Raw genomic sequence first — 19,669 nt, 5'->3', positions numbered from 1 at the left:
CTTTTTGGTAACAGTACTTGGGATAGTATGGTTCATTGAAGAGAAATATCCTGTGCACTCTTTGATTGGTACAACGTCCGCTCCCGTGAGCCCATTTTCGTTACTTTAGCTCCTCATTAGGGCGAGCACAGAAAAACATGTGTTGATAATGTCTTCTTACAGATGCTCCACCAGGCTCACAATTCATCGAATGTGACAAATTGTTGGATTTGTGGACTACTCCCTTCTGTGACCCATAAAAATTATATATTTCGGTCCATGCCATTTTCTTATCTCGGGAGTTGTGAGTCATGGTTTCAACTGTTCACTATGGTGTATACTCATTACCATTCAGAAGCCATGAATATGACATATGCTGATTATGACACTGTGTTACAATATATACGTGTTCAGCAAGGGTTTAATCCAGGAGAGCAAGGGGCCCCTGATACCTTGTCTCCGACAGCCTGTATGAACGTATAAGCGAACGAAAAAAATGTAACATGGTTTCAAACTGAAATGATGGATTTTGAGGGCTTTAATGTCACTGAATATTTGAAGTATTTCCAGATGTGCAATATTACTCAGGATGAAGCAATGCCGGTGCCAGTAGTTAACACGACAGCCAGTTTTTTGTGTTGAAGGCTTTGGGAATGTTAACGTGGGAAGGAGTAATTGCAATAATACTTATAAGTTGAGCATGACTAATAAATAGCCCACCTTTACTTCCACCCCATACTGTTCATTTTTTTTATGGGTACCAGGCTTATGTGTGGCTTCCAGGGGGTGGTCTGGTATATGTTATGTCTCTTTCCTCCTTCCTCCGGTGTATATAGCACCGTCCACCTGCCTCAGGGATCACCGATTGCGGCGTAGGGCTGTCCATCTATCCCATATTAGAATGGTCATCCATACAGAAGACATTGATCAGACTGACACTAGTCTGCAGCAGTTTACTGATTGTTCCCTTCTGGGGCCCTATGTCCAATAGCCTTAATATTTGTTGCCTCAGTGTGGTGGAAGGAGTAATTAATACCACAGCTGGAATTCTGACTAATATTACAGCTGAGCTCCAGGCTACGAGTCTCGTTGCCCTTCAGAACAGGATGGTGTTAGACGTCATTCTTGCTGACCGGGATGGGGCCTGCTGCATCATCGGCAGTAGTTGCTATGTATACATACTGGACCCTGCTCCAGATGTATATGCTGCAATACAGAAGTTGCACAGGCTTGAATCTGACATTCACCAATAGAATGGTACCTGGACTTTCTCTGGTTGGTTCTGGGGTTTAATCACATCCTGGGGATGGAAAATTCTTCTTGTTCTCATAGCAATAGCGGGTGTTATTTTTACATGTTGTCTATGCATACATTGCCTCCGGGCCTGCTGTGCTTATTGTGTTGGAAAGTTGACCCCCACTTCTAAGGCCCCCTTATATCTGATGCAAAGTCCTCGTCCATTAATGATGGTACAGGCTGTCCATGCTTTGATGTCCATCGATGAGGGCATCTTTGAATATGAACAAAATGTGAATATTCATGTTTTACTAATTCTTTTCTTGTTATGTGAGTAATGATACGCCTTCTAGCATTAGACAAAATTGTTAGCAAATGCTAAAAAGAGGGTCTGGTAGACTGAGAATGCGTCTAGCCGACTCCTTCCAGCATTATGTAAGTCAAGTTAGCATTTGCAGCACCATTTTGTATTCAGCCGCCATTTTGTACCATGATCAAAAATAAGCTCCTGTCTCATAATGTTTGCCTCAGCAGAAAAAGCAGCTTTGGTTGTTTCTGTTCAGTATTATGCAAGGTTGAGTTCCACTACCTTAATAAATAGATCGTTCTGTCCCTGCATACCTTTCCTCTCGAGTGAGCCCTGCTCCCACCCTAGAGAGACGAGCACGGGCAAAGTAACCTTGAAACCAAGACAGCATGTACCCGTTCCCAAGATGGTAGCTGGCCTTTCTGTACTCCCTCTGCTCGTTCGTGCCCAGCCTGAAAAATTCCAGTCAGGGCAGGGTTTTAGAGGTGTTGGAAATGTATATTTTGTGTTACTGTGTGGACGGGGGTCTGTTCTTCAGCAGCTGTCTAAGAAGGCTGGTCAGACCGGACTCCGCTCAAGCGAATACAAATAAAATAACTTTTGTGCATATGCCAGTTCAAACTGGTGCGGGGGCTCTCCAGCCCCAGTCTTGGCGCGAAGCTGGACAAAGGAAAGGGGGTGTAACCACCCCCCTTCCTGGTCCCACCCAGAGGAGGGACCTAGCAGGTAATCCGGCCCCTAGATTTAGAATAAGAGTAGGAGCTGTGTCCCAAGACTTCAGATCATCCTGAACTCGACTTGAAATACAGAAGAAAACTGGACTTCGACATTCTGCTGCACAGAAGACTGAAGAGAATCTCCCTTGTGGCAAAGGAGTGACCACCCTGTGAATACAGCCACCAACCAGCAACTCGACGTCTGCTTTGCCGCCGCCTCCCGCCGGAGCCCGAGCCCAGAGCCTGACAAGACCCAGACTCCCAGACATCTCAGAGCCCAATCCACAGTCCCTGAAAAGAAGAGACCCGTGGAGGCACCGAGAGACGTGGGACCGGACATCTTGGAAGACCCCCGAGAAGCTGACTGCGCAGCACCCGAGGCACCCTCGACGCTGTGCTTTGGGGTTTGAGAAGCCCCGACACCGAGCAGCATTTGCACCGAAGATCAGCCCCCCAGCATCTCCACGATCTGCGTGGGGCCCTTTGCCACTCGACGTGCCATCCCGGCCACTTGCCACGTGGCTAGCGGCCATCTTGGCGACGAAAACTACAATTTGCACCGCTGGTTTGGTTGCTCCAGACTGGCCCCTGCTCCCCTGAAAAGGAGCACCCGCTCTGACCTTGCTGGTCCGAGTAAGAAGCTTGCATCGATTCCTGCGTGGCTTGCATCAGCCAAGGCCTGTTTGCTCCAATCAAGAAGCCGACACCGCCAACAGCTAGAGCCTTCGTGGGACAGCTCGTGACCAACGCCTGGACGTCCTCGACCTCTTCGTGTCCACGTGGCTGCAGAGACAATCTTCACTTCTTCACCTGTTTGCACCTGACATTGCCTGGCTCCATCCTGGTTCCACGGTAGTCACTGGCTAGTGACTTTGAACATTGTCCCCTCTGCTTTCAGGTCTTCACCTCTTCAGATCCACCCTAGGATCCACCGGAACTCTCCTCGACGACCCGCCTGCAGCATCTTCAGCTCCAAGCACCATCGACCTGCGTGACGAAACCCGACACTAATTCGCACCTGTGCACCCGCTTCCTGTGGGTGAGGTAACTCAGCAACGCTGGTGTTTCCACACTGGTGTACACCTCTAGTGCCTGTGTCTAAAGTTTTATCCTTGTAGGTCCATCGGAAGGTTCCTAGAACACTAACTTTGTAACTTTTACGCACCATTGACATTGCATTGGTGCATGCGTGCGCTTTAAGCGCTGCACCCGAGTCCCGCGGGCCTTTCCCGAATTCATCACTGCTAGTCCCGAACAGCTCCAGCGATTCCCCAGGCCCTAGGCCTCTTTCCTTTCCCCATAGTGGTTCTTATACCACTATTTTAGTATATGGTTTAGGTGGCCCCTAGGGCTCATCCATATTGTGCAAATTTTGTATATTTAACTGTGTTTTGTTTTAACGCATTTGCTTCTGTGCTCATAAAGAGTATAGGGGATATTTGTAGAAATAAATCTATATATATTTTCAATATCTGTGTGGTGTCCTTTCATTTGGTATTCAAGGGGATTGTGTATGGTAATACAGCTTGCTTCACATGCCTTTACAGAGTTTAGCCTAAGACTGCTTAGTCCATGCTACCCCTAGGATAGCTTGTCTATAAGGTTGACTTACAACCATCACCATAAGGGTTGCTTGGCATGGTACAGGGTGATCACTAGAGCTAGTGAGCATCATATACCAGGCCAACTTCTCACAGTCATCCAACATGATTATTAAATCCCAATAGGGTCTCTAATGGAGGAATTATCATCATCCACGGTCCCACTCCAACATATAATTCTCACAAAAGGTAACCGGATGGTTGCACAAGAATAAAAAAAGATACAAAAAGGTGAACTTAAAGCAAGACAAAGGGCATTTGCTTTTTAAAGACGAGAACTATCACTCACCCAAAGGGTGACATGCTTCATCATTGGGTTCCCTCTTGCACACAGTGCCCACAAGTTGCGCACAGTGTAGGCTTCAACTCTCCCTTAGAAGAGGAGCGTGAGGTGTTTTCTACTCCAATGTGATATATGAGTGAGGGGCAGAGTGCTAAATAATATCAAAATGTGTGTGTTAAAACCACCTAATATGGGGAAAATAATCTTTATTCGATATCCCCAATGGATGGAATTAAAAACAGTGTAACAATAGGGTTAAGGATGTTCCCTATCTGACTAGGTCAACATGTTTCTGCTAAATGATGTAAATTCGTAGCATTCTTCAGGATCAATGTCTTGTCACTCTGCGAAAATTCGTGAAGGTTGTGTGCTTTCAGGACATTCAACTTTGTTTAGTATCCGAACCTGTGAACAGAAGGCAGAGCAGTTGCAACATCTCACAATTATAACTCCTGTAATTGCATAGGGTGTGAAATATATGAATATCCACAGTACATTTGTAAAACATTAACTCATCTTATTAATGCTTTAATTTAAAAGACATCAAAATAACGAAGCGAGGAATAATCCTCGTCTCTGTGTCCTTAATAGAGTATATAAATCTTGATGTGTTAGCTATGAGAAAAATTATTTAATGGCAGGACCGCAGGCTTCGGATTATGCTTGTTGAAAGCTGTCCCACAACAACATAAGGTGCATCCACATTTGGCTTGTGATACAAAATCTTAAAGGTAGAATCAGAGGACCAATTGGCTTCCACCATGATATCTTCTAATGGGGATCCCAGATAATATGACTTTGATACATTTGCTCCTCCGACAGAGTGTGCACCGAACAAGGTTGTATATATATATATACCTGCCTCTGCCAGTAACCATCTAATCCATCGGGCCAATGTATCCGACTTCACTGGCCCAAAGGGCTTCTGTAAAGCAATAAGCAGCTGCCTTCTAATTGACTGACTCAACTCTCTGGTACAATCCTCGTAAGCCTTTAAACATCTTACGACACACAGTTTATTATTTTGTGGAAAGGCAGGGTAATTTACCCAGCGTGAAGGCGTCTTAGTAAGATTAGAGATCTTAAATGGCACTGTGATGGTGAAAAAACGCTACCTGTTCGGGATTTTACATCTGAGACTATCCAACATGAAATGAGACACAACAATACAGTGAGCTTTGCTGACAATTGTTTCCTAGATAGATCTTCATTCACTGGCCAGGCTCTCAGAAATCGAAGAATGACATCCTCATCCCATAAGACCAAGAATCTCGGCTTGAGAAGCTGAACAAGCCAAATGCTTGATAGGAGTTTACAAACTAAGGGATGTTCCTCTACTGGCTTACAATCCACCGGGCGGTGTCCTGCAGAGATAGAGGACTGAAAACTGTTGACTGATCGGTATGCCAGTCCTTGCTCCGCTAATTGACACAGAAAGGTAATGATCAGATGCAAGTTGTCTCCCAGGGAATCCACACCCTGTTCTTTGGAAAGCATTGGAGCTCACTGTTAGCGGATCTGGTCTCCAATTGCAGAAGATCGGAAGTTGCGTGTTCAGATTCACAACAAATAAATCCGATACGTACGGACCCCATAGGTGATTAAGGAAGATGAAAAACCTGGAGATTAAGTCTGCAATTCCTGGAGTCCCTCAGGAGGCACAAATTCCAATTTGTATTGACATTCACCCATCCCAGAATGTATTGTACAATCACTGATATCTGACGTTGTAGACAAAAGTGCCAAAAGACCTTGGCATTTTCCACTAGAAGCTTGAACTGGGTACCTCCCATCTTGTTGAGGTACCTCTCTGCTGAAATGTTGTTCCTGCGAAGAAGAATGCAGCACTGTGCTTTGTGAAGAGATAGCATTTTGATTGCAAACTATCCTGCCAAGAGTTCCAGGCAATTGATATGAGTTTGTAACTCTCTCTGGGACCAACTGCCCCCTCATAGAAAATGGGCCATAGCTTGCTCCTCAGTCCCATCTGCTGGCATCTGATTCATAATAACATCCACAACGCAGACAAAGATGGCCTTGCCGGTCCAAGCATCCTTATAATTAGGCTTTCCTGTTTTCAATTTCTATTTTTTGTAAATTCTGGTGTTTTTTTTAGTGTTTCAAGTGATTTCAATACCTTAAAAAATAGTAGTTATCAGTGGTTACACATTTTCACGCCATTAAAAACAACAGAAACAGTGTTTTTCCGGTGTTTATGAACCGTTTTGCTTTTATTATGGTTTGCTTTCTGCACTGATAGTGCATGGTGTATAGACAGTGTACATACAGTGTATACGAGGTCCAAATATATTTTTGCAAATCAAAATTATTGTAGTACACCATAGAATACTTCTTTAGTGAGTCTTTTGTCATGTGCGCTCGCTCTTTCCCTCCCATGTAAACTTTTTTTCTGTGAAAAGGCCCTCAACATTGGCACTTGAGACGGGCAACGCCGAAACAGCCAGTACACAGGTCAATAATCTTTATTTCGTTGCTCCGCAACATAAAATATGTACAATAAAAAAACAACATTATTGCGAAAAATCAATAATCACTACTACACTTCATCATTCCAGGACACACTATTATGGTTTAGAATTATCACAAAATAGAATAAATAAGTTAAAAAAACTTTTACACAATGTTAAAAAAAACATTACATCGAATTTATAACAGCCTTGGCATAAAGATTAAAATTGACAAATCAATAAAACAAGGAAAGAAAGCATTATACGTGGATTGAACAAATCCGCAGGGTATACAACTTAAAAAGTACGAGACATTTTCAATCTAATGAAGTTTACAGCCAGAAGAAATCTACTGATTCCAAACACAATTATTTGGCTGGTATCCGTTTTTAGAATTCTACCAGCTTCCTTATGGGAAGTAGAGCCAATAATATGACATAATGGCACTATCCATTTTTTCCTTGCTTTACCATAACTAGGACAGAAGAACAGTATATGTAAAACGTCTTCCCTTGTATTATTTGAACATAAGGTGCAGTACTCACTGTTTGTCATCCCCCAGCTTTTCTCAGTGGCCTTAGTTCTTAATGTTCCGTATCTATATTTTAGGTACAGAGTTTTGGCCAATGGCGGCTGTACCTCATCAAGAAATGATTCAAAGTTGGCCTCATTTTTAAACATTAAAATTTTTTCGGTTAGGGGGCCATGCGATCTAGCATACATAGAATCGTGACTCACATAGGACCAAAAGGACAGTTTAACAATTTTCTTGGAGGCCATATTTAAAGACTCCGGCTCACTCCAAAAGTGGGTTAGACCTAGCTTGTTAAGCCACGTTCTTACGTGCTTAAACCAATAAATTTTCCTACCACTGTCTAGGTCCAATACTTCTTTCACCCCATTTTTATAGTCAGTCAGTTCTTGGGTTGTCAATAATCTAACCCATAATAATAATGGTCTCAACATTGCATGATGGTCAGTATGCTTAATATTTAAATCTAGAAATAATGGTATCAATGGGGTGTTATTAGGAACTTTTAGTAATCTCCTTATAAATTTGTTCTCCAGTATTTCAAAGGTCTTCCGACATACTGGTCCCCATAGTTCTGCCCCATACAGAACTGCTGATTGCACCTTATACCTGAATATCTCTATGGCTGGAGTAACTGCCTTATTCACACATAAGTTGTGTCTTTTTAATATTGGGAGACAATTTTGTTTAAACATTATTTTTGATTTTCCTAGCTGGGGACTCCATCCCATTGACGAATCAAGTAATACCCCTAAATAAGTAAAGCTCTGTTCATAATCAAGTTTGTGGCCATTTAACATTAGATTTTTTTTAAAACTTTTATGCGGGTTTAGTGCCATATATTTGGTTTTTTTTAAGTTAATTTCTAGCCCTTTTGAAATACAATATTGCTGGAACCTATCTAATAAGATCTGAAGGCCCCGAGGAGTTTGTGAAATGAGAATCGTGTCGTCCGCGAAAAGGAGGGACGGTACGCATTCCCCTCCCAATCGGGGCGAGTCATTATCATAATTCTCCATATAGGCTGCAATATCGTTAACATAAAGGGAAAAAAGTGTGGGAGCCAGTACGCATCCCTGGCGTACTCCTCTTTTTATGGGGATTGGGTCTGTGAGTTCCCCATTCGGGCCCCACCTAACCTTGGCATAGTTATCCTGGTGCAGGCCCATCACCAATTTTAAAAGTTCTCCAGGAAGTCCCTGCCTTTCCAAGGACTTCCAAAGTAGGTCACGAGGTATTAGGTCGAACGCTGCTCGTAGATCTACAAAGGTCACATACAAGTGACCCTTGCGGATGATAACATATTTCCAATACAAGCAGCATAACCGCAATACCTGGTCTATGGTCCCGGTTTTTTCCCTAAACCCCGCCTGGTATTTTGATAAAACTAGTTCTTCATCTAACCACGTATTTATGCGGTTTAATATATGCCTGGCATAAATCTTTTGAGTTATATCTAAAAGACTAATGGGGCGATAATTAGCTGGATCGCCTCTATCCCCCTTTTTAAAAATTGTGATAATTTCTGCACCATCCCATGTGTCCGGAATTCGTTCACCAGCCGCTATAATGTTAAATAACTGGTTTAAATACGGTGCCCAAACATCAGTGTTATGCAAATATAGATCGCCCGGAATTTTATCGAGTCCAGGAGCCTTCCCTTGTTTGACTGAAGCAATTGCTAGCTCAGTTTCATGTAAGTCAAAGACTACCAGTGGGTGTAGTTTCGCTGGCTGTATAGAAGTAGGGTCTTCCGGTGAAATAACCTCAGTTAGTTTTGCTGCATACAACGTTGTAAAGTGTTTTACCCACGTGGCCTTGTCTAGAAAAACCTCTCTGGAACCTTTCTCACGTTTATTCCCCTTAGCCACTAGTTCCCAAAAGTGCCTCTGATCCTTGGTTTTGGCTGCTAATAGCATGCTGGACCATAATTCCTCATCCCAAGAGGATTTTGCTTTTGCCATTATCATATTGTATAATTTCCTTTTATCTTTAATTTCTACAGGACTTTTACTTTTAATTGCCTCAATCAATATGGTTTTGGCAGCACGGCATTCCTTATTATACCAGGGTTTTCCCACTGGTTTTGCATTTGCTATGCCAGTCCCTTTTTTTGGTCTTTTTGTGAGGAGATCTAACAATTTACTAAAGAGGGATTTATGCAATTTAATAAATTCCCCAGATTCACATCTATGTGGACAATATAATTCAAATGTGTTTACAAGGGTACTGTAAATTTTTACTAGTAAATCCTCTCTTTCCAGTATGTATGCCCACTTAACGGCCCTACGATTATTACTAAGAATGATGTTATCTGGTGATAGTAACTGTACTTGACTATGGCCTCCCTCTATACCATTCAACCTCTTTAATAAGCTTTGAAGAAAACTAGTTTCTAGTGGATGATGGTCGCTATCAAATCTTTCCTTGACTTTTAAATCAATTGTGTATAGCCATAGGTCAGACGAAATAATAACATAATCTAAATTGTTCTTGTAATCTCGCCTCTTAAAAGTGGGTACTTTCGGGCTATCAGATGGCATGCGCCCATTACAAGCCCTCAGACCATGGCTTGTAAGCAGCCTTGTGATCTGGAGGGCTAGTGTGGTCGCAGCGACAGTTCCATTATCAATCAGGAGAGGTATCCTGTTAGCCACATCCTCATCTTCATACAATTTGGCCATGCCCGTGATCGGTTCAAAATTACAGTTCAAGTCCCCACATAAGATTACGCTTGCATCTGGCTCTAGGGTATCCATATAAGTCTCCAATTTTTCAATGCATGGCGACACCTTATGGGATGGGAGGGGACTGTTATACACATTTATGAGGTTAATCACCCTTTTATCCTCTGTCGTTATTTCCAATCCTAATATATCTAGGGAGTCAATATTTAGAATTGTTATGCCTATATTAATAGATACACTAATCCATATTAGTAGGCCTCCTGAGGCTCGTCCTCTTAATGAAGGCACAGCCTCTATTTGATATGTTTTATATCCGACTCTGTGGACCTGATCAGTAGCCCAAGTTTCCTGCAACACACAAATATCAAAAGTGTTCATGTAGTTATTCCAGTCAGGGTCACATAATTTTGCACGGACCCCTGCTACATTCCATGAAACTAGTGTAGTCAGAGAGGGCCCCTCATTTGACCCATAGTTGCCAGATAATGTAGATAATAACAAACTACTATTAGCCCCAGTGTCAATTGCAATAACAGTATTTTCCGCCCTCCGGGATCTACTCCCTTCTTCCTCCCTAGCTCCATCAATATTATGATTATTTGCACTACCTCCCTCTGTAGTGTAGTTCCTATTATCCCAATAGGCTCTGCGCATTGGAATAATACCTTCAATAGTATAGGCCTAGACCAGACGTTAACTAGGTCTTCTATTGTCGATATTAGACTTAAAGTTTTGGGTTTGCCAGCTAGCTCAGAGTTCACTAGAAACTTTCTCGAATAGGCAAGGAGGAGTTGAACCTCCCTGGATAGACAAGAAGGGATTTAGTTTCTGACAACCATAGAACATGACAACTTTGCTCTCCCCTAATCAAGAGTGTATCTCTAGAGTCGTGTGAAAACAAAAGACAACTTATTTTACTCAGTCAGTACGTGCATTCTTAGTCTCACCAGATTGTAGAGAAAAGGAAGAGACGGGCGTGTTCAATAAAAGATGGTATTTATTGATCAGTCTCTTTTCTCATACAAGAGAAATGGATTGATATTATCGCAATACTTATGGTTAAGTAAAGTGCATACAATAAAAGCAGAAGTATAAAATAATACTGTAAAAACATTTATATGGTTTCTAAGCCATAAGGTGGTTTAAAATGGATAAAATAGATACATACACATATACATTTGACTAATCGTACTCAACTGGTGTTTCTAACTACGCCTACCCCAGTGTACCTGACCTAAGCCTAATACGTGGGCGGGAATAGAAAGTAGCAGTTTAAGTTAAGTTTGTTTTGCCAAGTGACTGACTCAAGAATTCTCTGCGAGGGGTTGTTCAGTTCTGTACCTGGAATTTAGGATGAATGAGGGATGGTATCTCTCGTCTCTGGTCTCGATATTCCAGGCTGCCTGCGAGGGCTATCCGGAAGGGCAGGAGAAAGCAGCGTCTCGTTCTCAGCGCGTCAGGAAGGCGGGGCTGCGCCAGCGGGGTCTGCTCTGCTCTGGGCTTCGGCAAGTCTGGCTGCTCCGATCTCGTCACCACCGCGTGTGTTTGCTTAAGGCAATACCGGTAATATTTATACCTGTAAGGTGCCGAGATTGACGTAAGGATGGACATAGATACGTCAATAAGGATGTCATACGACTTGGTCGTTAGCACATTCTTTTGCTGAAGTTCTCGATGAAATCAAAACAATGGCCGCAGGGTTTTTCCCGGGGTGTCATAGGTTTGATTTGTTTTGAGAACTCCGTATGCCTTATCAGGGGCTGGAGGAATATCGCTTGTCTAATTAGATTGCAAGCGTTATGACTTAATCAGATAACACGTTCCTGTGCCGTGGTGTGGCATCATCAGATAACGGTTTCTGCATCATGGGATGGCTGCTAGTTAACTTGTTAACCAGAACAGGGTCAGGAATAGGGGGATCGATACAGAACCTATAGGAATACATCACACCCACTCCACGCTAACTATGGCCATGTTTACGAATCTAGGCATAGTAAAACATACTGTAGAGTATCGTGTATACCTTACCACCCCAAAATACATATAATGCATTTCGAAATTATCTAATATACGGAAAAAACAGTCACATGTATTATATGCACTCAAGCTGTAGAATAATGCTAAAGTAATCACGCATATGTATACATTATTGCTAATTGGTATATGAGAATTTACACATGAAATGGCTCTTAATACAGAAGAAAAAGGTTCGAGACCATTTCATCACAGAATAAAAATAATTATGAACATACCAGCGGGCAGCTAATGTCTATAAAGTTTCTAAAAATAGAAATTTTAGTTCTTACTTTAAGCAGAAGATAAGTGTCCCGAAAAATCGAAAAATATTTTGGGGCTGCTGAAAAAATTGCTGTCCGTGAACTGGAGGGGAAATCGTTCATGGTATTCTGTTATTAAAGTTGAAGGCCAAATTCAGGGAACGCCGTGTGCTAGCTTGCTCAAAAGTCTCTATTTCTGCTCTGAAGAGAACATCATATCATTTAGACTGTCGAAAAAGCTGTCAACAGCTTCCTGGGAGAGTTCCACTAACTCGGAAAAGGATGTAACCATGCATTCATGTGCATGATTGTCTCCATTGACGTTTTGATTAGTATTGCTGACAGAAGGTCGTACCTGATCGATGCTGCTTTCATCTTGAACTTCACTACCCCTTAATCGTAGCGGTGAAGTCTCCACGAATGCCGTCATCAGGATTGGCAGCCGTTGAGGGCAGCACAAAGCATGAGCCTTTATTGGGCTCAACAATGTTTCTGCATCCATTGGCGCATCCGATTGTAGCGTCAGACAGGTGTCCAACACGCATTCTTCTCCGCACAGCAAGCACCTTAATACAGGTAAAACACATCGATGCCACATTGGTCGAAATGAAAGAAACCAAGTCATGTTCAGGTCTCTAAGCCGGGTTAGTCCCAGGATTTTTGATATCCGGTCCCGGTATCCAATGGCTCGGATTGTTTCTTCCCTTGTCGCAGGTGTTTTGTCTGTGACACGGTTTGCCATAGCGAAATATAAGGACTAAGAATAGAATTCCTGCAATTAGTCCCAAAATGAGGGGAAGTCCGCCAAAAATCGAATGGACGAAATCTGGAAAAATACCCAGTATGGCTTTGAATGGTGTTAATGCCATCGAAAATACTGTCTTAAATACTTTTGAGACTCCACTGGTATCAGAAATATTTAAGATTTCATTCAGGATTTCTGCGAAATGTATGGGGGAATTAGTTGATAACAATGAGTGAATCTCTGCAGTCGTCCTTGCGACTAGGAGATCATACGTTTCTTTTGATGACGTGAGTCTGGTCGGCGTCTGAAGAAGCACTGTTTTCATTCTGCTTAAAGTGTCTATTCGAATAGAAGTAATTTTCTAGTTGGGCCATGCCCTTGCCTCCCTGTCTGGAAAGGAGCTGGGGAACAATAAGCGTCCACAGCACTTGACCTTCGCAGTCGTAGTTACGAGATAAGGAGTCCCGGGCATAAGACTACAGCATCTGCGGTCCACAATTAGAATGTAACTCCCATTATAGAGTCTTTGAAAAAATGGTTCTATCTCTGTTGCAGGTGTGCCTAGCTGGTGACATGAAAGGTTATTTGAGTTCCCTTCACAGGCTCCATGCAAACTAATTCCATTACACAGAAGTGTACCGCTTAGTGACATCGCACAATTATTGCCACTAAGAAACACTTTCTGTCCTTTATTACTGACACATGCATGTGAATAGGGCAAGTTCCATGTTGTCTTAATGTACCCTTTTCCCAATTTTTCGTACATGCCAGCCTGTATATATTTTTGGCAGTATTGAAACCTGAAGGTTGATATCGGAATATTAATTATCCCATGTATTATCCATTCACTGACAGGTCGTTCTGACATTGTCACTGGTAATCTCTCGAGTTTCTCAATGCTCAGGATTGTATAATCAGCACCCTTTTGTGCCATACTGATTTGTTTATCAGTAAGGTTAAAGATATTGAATAGTGACGTTGTGTTGATTAAACGCCAAGGCACATAGCCTGAACGCAGATTTTGTAACGTCCAGCCAAGCTGTACAATAGAACGCAATTGAGACTGACCGTGTTGTAACAACAGTAAGTCTTGCGATAATATGTCGATTGCTGAAGACACAATGCTGTCCAAAGAAAAAATTCTGGAGGACAGAGTCATTAACCCATTGTCCACTACAGAAAGTGATTTTTCCAAATTAATACGGTCAATTTCCCGTATTCTTTCTGCTGTCTCAATTTGAGTCACCTTCCAGGCCTCGTTGTAAGCTGCATATACAGAGGCTGCTATGAAACGTTTCTGACGCTGTTTGCGCGGTCCCATAATGAAATCACGCAAGTCAGCACCATCAGTAAGTAAAGTTAGGTGTTGCTTAATTTCTGTCAGTGTGGAAGTTTGCAGCCATTGAAGGCATAATTTGCCCACACTGTAGGTGGTTATTATCCAGGAATCTATCTTGACAGTTATTAGTATCTGTGGGCCAGATCAACCATTGTTTCCAATCAGGATGTGTTCTGTTTTGGTTTAATACATAGTTTACGTCTATCTCTTCATCTGTAGAGCTATTGCTGTCCATTGTTGGCTTTGGAATAGACGGTTTATTTAAGTCTTTGATTTTGGCTAGGCCAAGACAGGTAGTTTGTTGAACAGTGTCATTCAAAAATATCATTTGTTCTGGGATCATGCAGGCTCTAAACAATGATTCTATACCTTGTACTTGCCATTCTTTTGTACCCCAAACACTTTTTACTTCAACATTTTTGTCCCAATAATCAAAACCAAAAGTATTCATGTGTTCAAAAAATGAGTCTGAATATATAAATTTCGTGTTTGTTAGCATGATCTTTGTCCCTGTCTTATTTGACAATTTGAAATAAAATGTTTCAGCATTACTTGTGTTGAACCCTGAAAAGTATGAATATTTGTCGTAAAAGGTTCTTGAGCTTCCTTTTGGAGGGGTCGCACAATGTTCCCATTGATTATAATTTAAAACATTTCTAGGTTGTGCCGATTTATGTAGAAAATGGTTACCATAGTGGTTGTAACAGTACATACTATCATAATTTGTCGAACCCTGCAAATAATCATGTTTGGTAAATTTAGCAGACATCACTAAGTCAGACATCATATCATTAATGTTTTCAAAGTCCCAATCATCAGCAAATGAGCTTGGTTTTACAAAGTCACTCAACGAGATCTTGATTTGGTGTGGATATTTCAGGATTTCAACCGGACCATAAATTTCGTAGTCAGTATTGTCCCATGCTACCCCACCTGGTATAGGATTGGCTGTGAAGTTGACTGAAGAAAGTTCTCTTTTCTCGACGTGTGAAGATGTGTGTGGCTTGAGGATCAAGTTGATTTTCTGACTTGCTGTGTCCATTTTAGCATATTTTCCCTCAATGAAGCGTCCCAAAGTTAGTACCATGATAAGCCAAAGTATGAGGATAAATGCACCAAAGCCCACCCAAAATTCAATCCATGGAGAAATTAGATATGTGTCTTTCAGTTGTTTCAAAAGTTCTTTAGCTTTATCTTTAAAGGTTTTTGATGATGGCTGTGTTTTTGATTCACTTAGGTCTTCAGAGGAATCATCGAAGTTTATGAAGTAGCCGGAACATCCTAGTTCCAAACAATAATTCGTACGGACTGAATCCCTTCAGAGAATTTCTTGGCAGGTTATTTAGACTACGTTGGACACTTATTAGATGTTTGACCCACCCAGCTCCCGAACCTAATACCCTTTCCGTTATAGATAGCTTTATGCCTTGGTTTTTTCTTTACACCATCCCGTATCCCTCAGGAAGGAAGTGAGAAGAATCCCGCATCGCTATGCTCATTTGGCCGTGCTTCCCCACAAGCTTGAGGGCTAAAGTGAAAACATTGGTCAAACGTAGCATGCTCCTAGCGTATATGCCATTTAGACTCGCAAATCTTTGTATAACAGTCCAGACGTCAGCCGAGTGCTGGGGATCTACATTATAAGTGGAAACTAGCCTGTATAGGTTAATCGGACGCTTTGCTTTTTACTGCTGATCCTTTCTGGAGTGAAACGCCACGGTAGTATACCGTTTCTTTCGCCACTGCGATCTCTGTTGCAGTCCGGGCATTTTTTTACAAAAATGTCATGCTGCAGGCTCATGCCTGGCCACCAGTACACTGATTGTAATTCTTCCAGAGAATCTTTTAGTTTGAGGTGTCTGAGACCCTCACCCATATGTGCGTCTGCAATTAACAAAGTTCTCCTGTCCATGTTTGGAATTACTCTATCCCCCACTCCAGGGATTCGAGCAAAAGGGACGGAGTTTGCATCAATTATGTATGTATAATTGAGTGGATAGTTGATCGGTAGCGCTGAGCAGTCGTCTTTTGATGACGGTTTCACCGCCAGCACTGTTTCACCGTCAATGTATTTTATTGTACGCTTTTTTCTAGCTACGGAAGCCGATTTAGTTGCTACCGCTGTGGCTGTCTCAGCCAATGAATTCCCTGCAACGTGAACGCCATCACGCTGATGACTCAGTGAGTGTATCACGTGAGTCTTTGGTAGTTCTTTTTGTAACAGAACTATTTGTTCCCAAAGCAGTTTTTGCTTTATTGTTGCACCTGTGTCATCTTTGTAACCGTTTTGAATCCATTTCTGCAAATCGTTGTTATATGATTTGACGCAGTAATATGAATCGGACACTATAAGTGTCGGGAATTCGCGATCCGCATTACCTAGCGCCATTTTCAATGCTATTATTTCAGTCTGTTGTTCTGAATTGGTTTCTACTGAGTGTGTTTTTGTTAATAGAGGTCTTAGTTTACCTCCGCGCCACACTTCTTTTGTAATCTCACATGTGGGGTTGTATGCTTGTTCTCCCCAAACGGAGGGTTGAGCATGTCCGTTTGTATAGATTACACAAGCGTACTGTCGTAAGGGCAGAATGTCGATTGGCAGAGGGAATGTTCTTTCATATTCTAGATTTTTCAATTCTTTTAATTCTGGATCAAAGTAGTATTTTACTTTGTCCGTTGTAATTGAATTCACCCATTGTATCCATTCCGGATTCAATACTGTTGTTGGTAAATTACACGGTGTTGTTAATGCCTCAAAGGCTGATTCTGCTGTTATGACTGTGATGTGTCTACCGTCAGCTTTATCTTTTTCTTTAGCTATTGCGGTTTGAACTGCATGAACAATGTTTTCTTTAATGCTGAATTTCTTTTCAGCTTCTGTGTACAAGTGTGATTTGAATGCAATTGGTACCTTTTCTCCCTCGTTAGAGGTCAGGTATGTGAATCCGCATCTTCCTGGGATGACTCGAATCACAAGATTGCGTGTGTTATCACGTGTTTCTATATTTGTTTTAATTAACATGTCTGTTTGTAAGGATCTCAGAATTTCTGTGTGTATTTGAGTCCAATTGGTTCTTTTAAAATCTGGTTTTATTAGATCATAAAGGGGTTTGACCCTTTCTGCGTAATTTGCAATGTATGTTCTTCCAAAATTTAGGAAGCCTAGAATTGACTGTAGGTTTTTTTAGTGTTCTAGGTGCTTGGAGTACGGCACATTTCTCTAGGAAATTGTCAGCCAGGCTTTTGCCTTCACTTGATAATTCATATCCTAAGAACAGGACTGTTAGATGGGCAATTCTGGATTTTTTGAAGTTGAATTTGTAACCCTCTGCTGCGAACCCAAGTATTATGGTGTTCACTCTCTTCAAGTGAGTATCCAAGTCATCATCTGTTAGGTATATGTCGTCGACATAAGATAATGCCTCTTCGTCATATGTTTGTAATAATTCTGTTACTCTCGCTGAGAATAATCCTGGGCTGTTCTTGAACCCTTGGGGTAACCGACAGAATTGTTTTTGAGCGCCATTTATTGAGAACGCAGACAAGTATCTGCTCTCTGGTGCTATATTTTGACAGAAGAATCCATTAGAGATGTCTAATGTTGTTTTGTATTTTTTGCGCACTATGTTATTCATTAGTGCTGCACTATGCGAGTTTTGTACTGCAAAAGTTTTGCAACATGAGTTAAGGTGTCTGTAATCCAAAACTAGACGATATGAATTGTCTGGTTTGGAGACAGGAAACAAAGGGTTGTTCATTTGTGAGGTGCAAGTTTCAATCACCCCCTGGTATTCTAATTGGTCTAGGATTTCTTTTACCTGTTTTTTAGCTTCTTGCTTAATTGGGTACTGTCTTTGTGCAGTAGGTTGTGATTTTAACTGGATTTTGTGAGGAGGAGAGTCCTCATCCCATCCTACGTGATTTGTATATAAAGCAGGAGCTTGAGCTACTGCCCACTTTCTTGCAAGTGTATATTTTTTATGAATTGGGATATGATTTGAGAAGGCAGGCATAATTATTTCTTCGCCATGAGGGCACTCCCTGACAAACTCGGGTGGCCAGTCTTTTTCAGCTAGAAGGATGTCATAGCCCTTGGAGAGATTATCCCAAAATAGTCCCCTTATTTTTCTAGTCTTATCCCCCTCTATACGTAATGTTATTTCATATATTTTGTGAGGTTTGCTAACTCTGGTGTCTGCAGTTTCCACTTGAAGGTATTCATTCGTGTCCACTGTCTCCAGATGATTCATAAGGACTTTGCGAGCTATGCTCACTTCTGCTGCGCTGTCTAGCATTGTCTGAGCCCACTCTCCGTTTTTCAGCTGTGTCCTCAGTATTCTCGGCATTGTTGAATACTTTAATACTGGCTACCTTCTTTTTTGGAAATTGTAATTTCTTATTTGGAGGAACAGGTTCCTTGTCTTTGGACTTGACGTGCCCTTCCCTGGGTTCCGATCGTCCTCTCCTTTCCGATTTCTGCGAGGAAGTCTGAAAAGATTGAGAGGGACGTGTATCAAAATCTTGATATCTATCCGGTTTCTTTATATTATCCCTATTTCTTAGGTTGTATTTTTTCCCAGAGGGCTCACTTTGGGGAGACCTGTGTCCTTGGTTTGGAGATTTTTCTCTCTGCCGAGGAGACCTTCCTCTGGACTGGAATCTCTTTTCTTTTGGATTGGATTGTTTGTTTCCATCCCAGTTCTTCTTTTGTGATGTTAAATTATTTTTAATAAATATTTTTTCAGGACTTTCAATCAGTTGGGGTTTTACTGGTATTTCACCTAAACTATCTCTACCTAGTTCCTCATAGGATTTTTCTATGATTCTGGCAATTTCAGCTGGTTGGTCTGCTATATCTGTTTCTTTTAACCTCTGGCGGATCGCCACGTTTGCTGCTTCTCCCTTTATATTGGCTAGTAATATAGCCGAGACCTGCTTGAAGTCTTTCAGTAATTTCATACCAAGAGTTAAAGCGGGTTCTGGACCGTATTCGTCTTGAATTTGTTTTAGCACATCTGGTATTACCGAGATGGATGGAACACCATGCGTTTTTGTGTAGATGGAAGCAAAGACTGTACCCCAAGTGTCACAGTCCTCCACGTGTGGTGCGATTCCCATTGGAAGACAGATAGTCAGAATCCTGTGTTTATCAACAGGAGTGGTGTCTGGAAACACCGCCTCTATTTGGGTGATTTTTTGTGCTAACCAGAATGGTATTTGTTCCCTTTTAGCTGGTACCTTACCTAGGCAGGACTGTATGTTCTGTGGTGTAATTTTATTTGTGTTCCCCTGATGAGGGGTCAGCTGTGGAATTTTAATTGCTGGTTGGATTGTTGAAGTCCGCATTACGTATTGGACTAATTGTCTATGTATTTTTATTAATTGTTTTAGTTGTACTAAAAGATCTGCTGCAGACATCCTTTCGATGTCTGGATGTGGTGTGTATCCGGCTAGGACCGGCCACGTTGCTCCTGGTCTACCTAATGGACCGAGCCTGGTG

The 19,669-nt window shown here is 41.8% G+C and overlaps 1 pseudogene; it reads left to right on the top strand.

The window, feature by feature from the left end:
• LOC144783246 (DBIRD complex subunit ZNF326-like) overlaps positions 1 to 19,669 on the top strand; it is a 75,242-nt pseudogene that overhangs the window by 48,868 nt on the left and 6,705 nt on the right.

Source organism: Lissotriton helveticus, chromosome 9 (assembly GCF_964261635.1).
Source record: "Lissotriton helveticus chromosome 9, aLisHel1.1, whole genome shotgun sequence".
Classification (NCBI taxonomy): Eukaryota; Metazoa; Chordata; class Amphibia; order Caudata; family Salamandridae; genus Lissotriton; species Lissotriton helveticus.
Note: the sequence above shows the minus strand (reverse complement) of the source record. Positions and strands in the feature narration are given on the sequence as shown.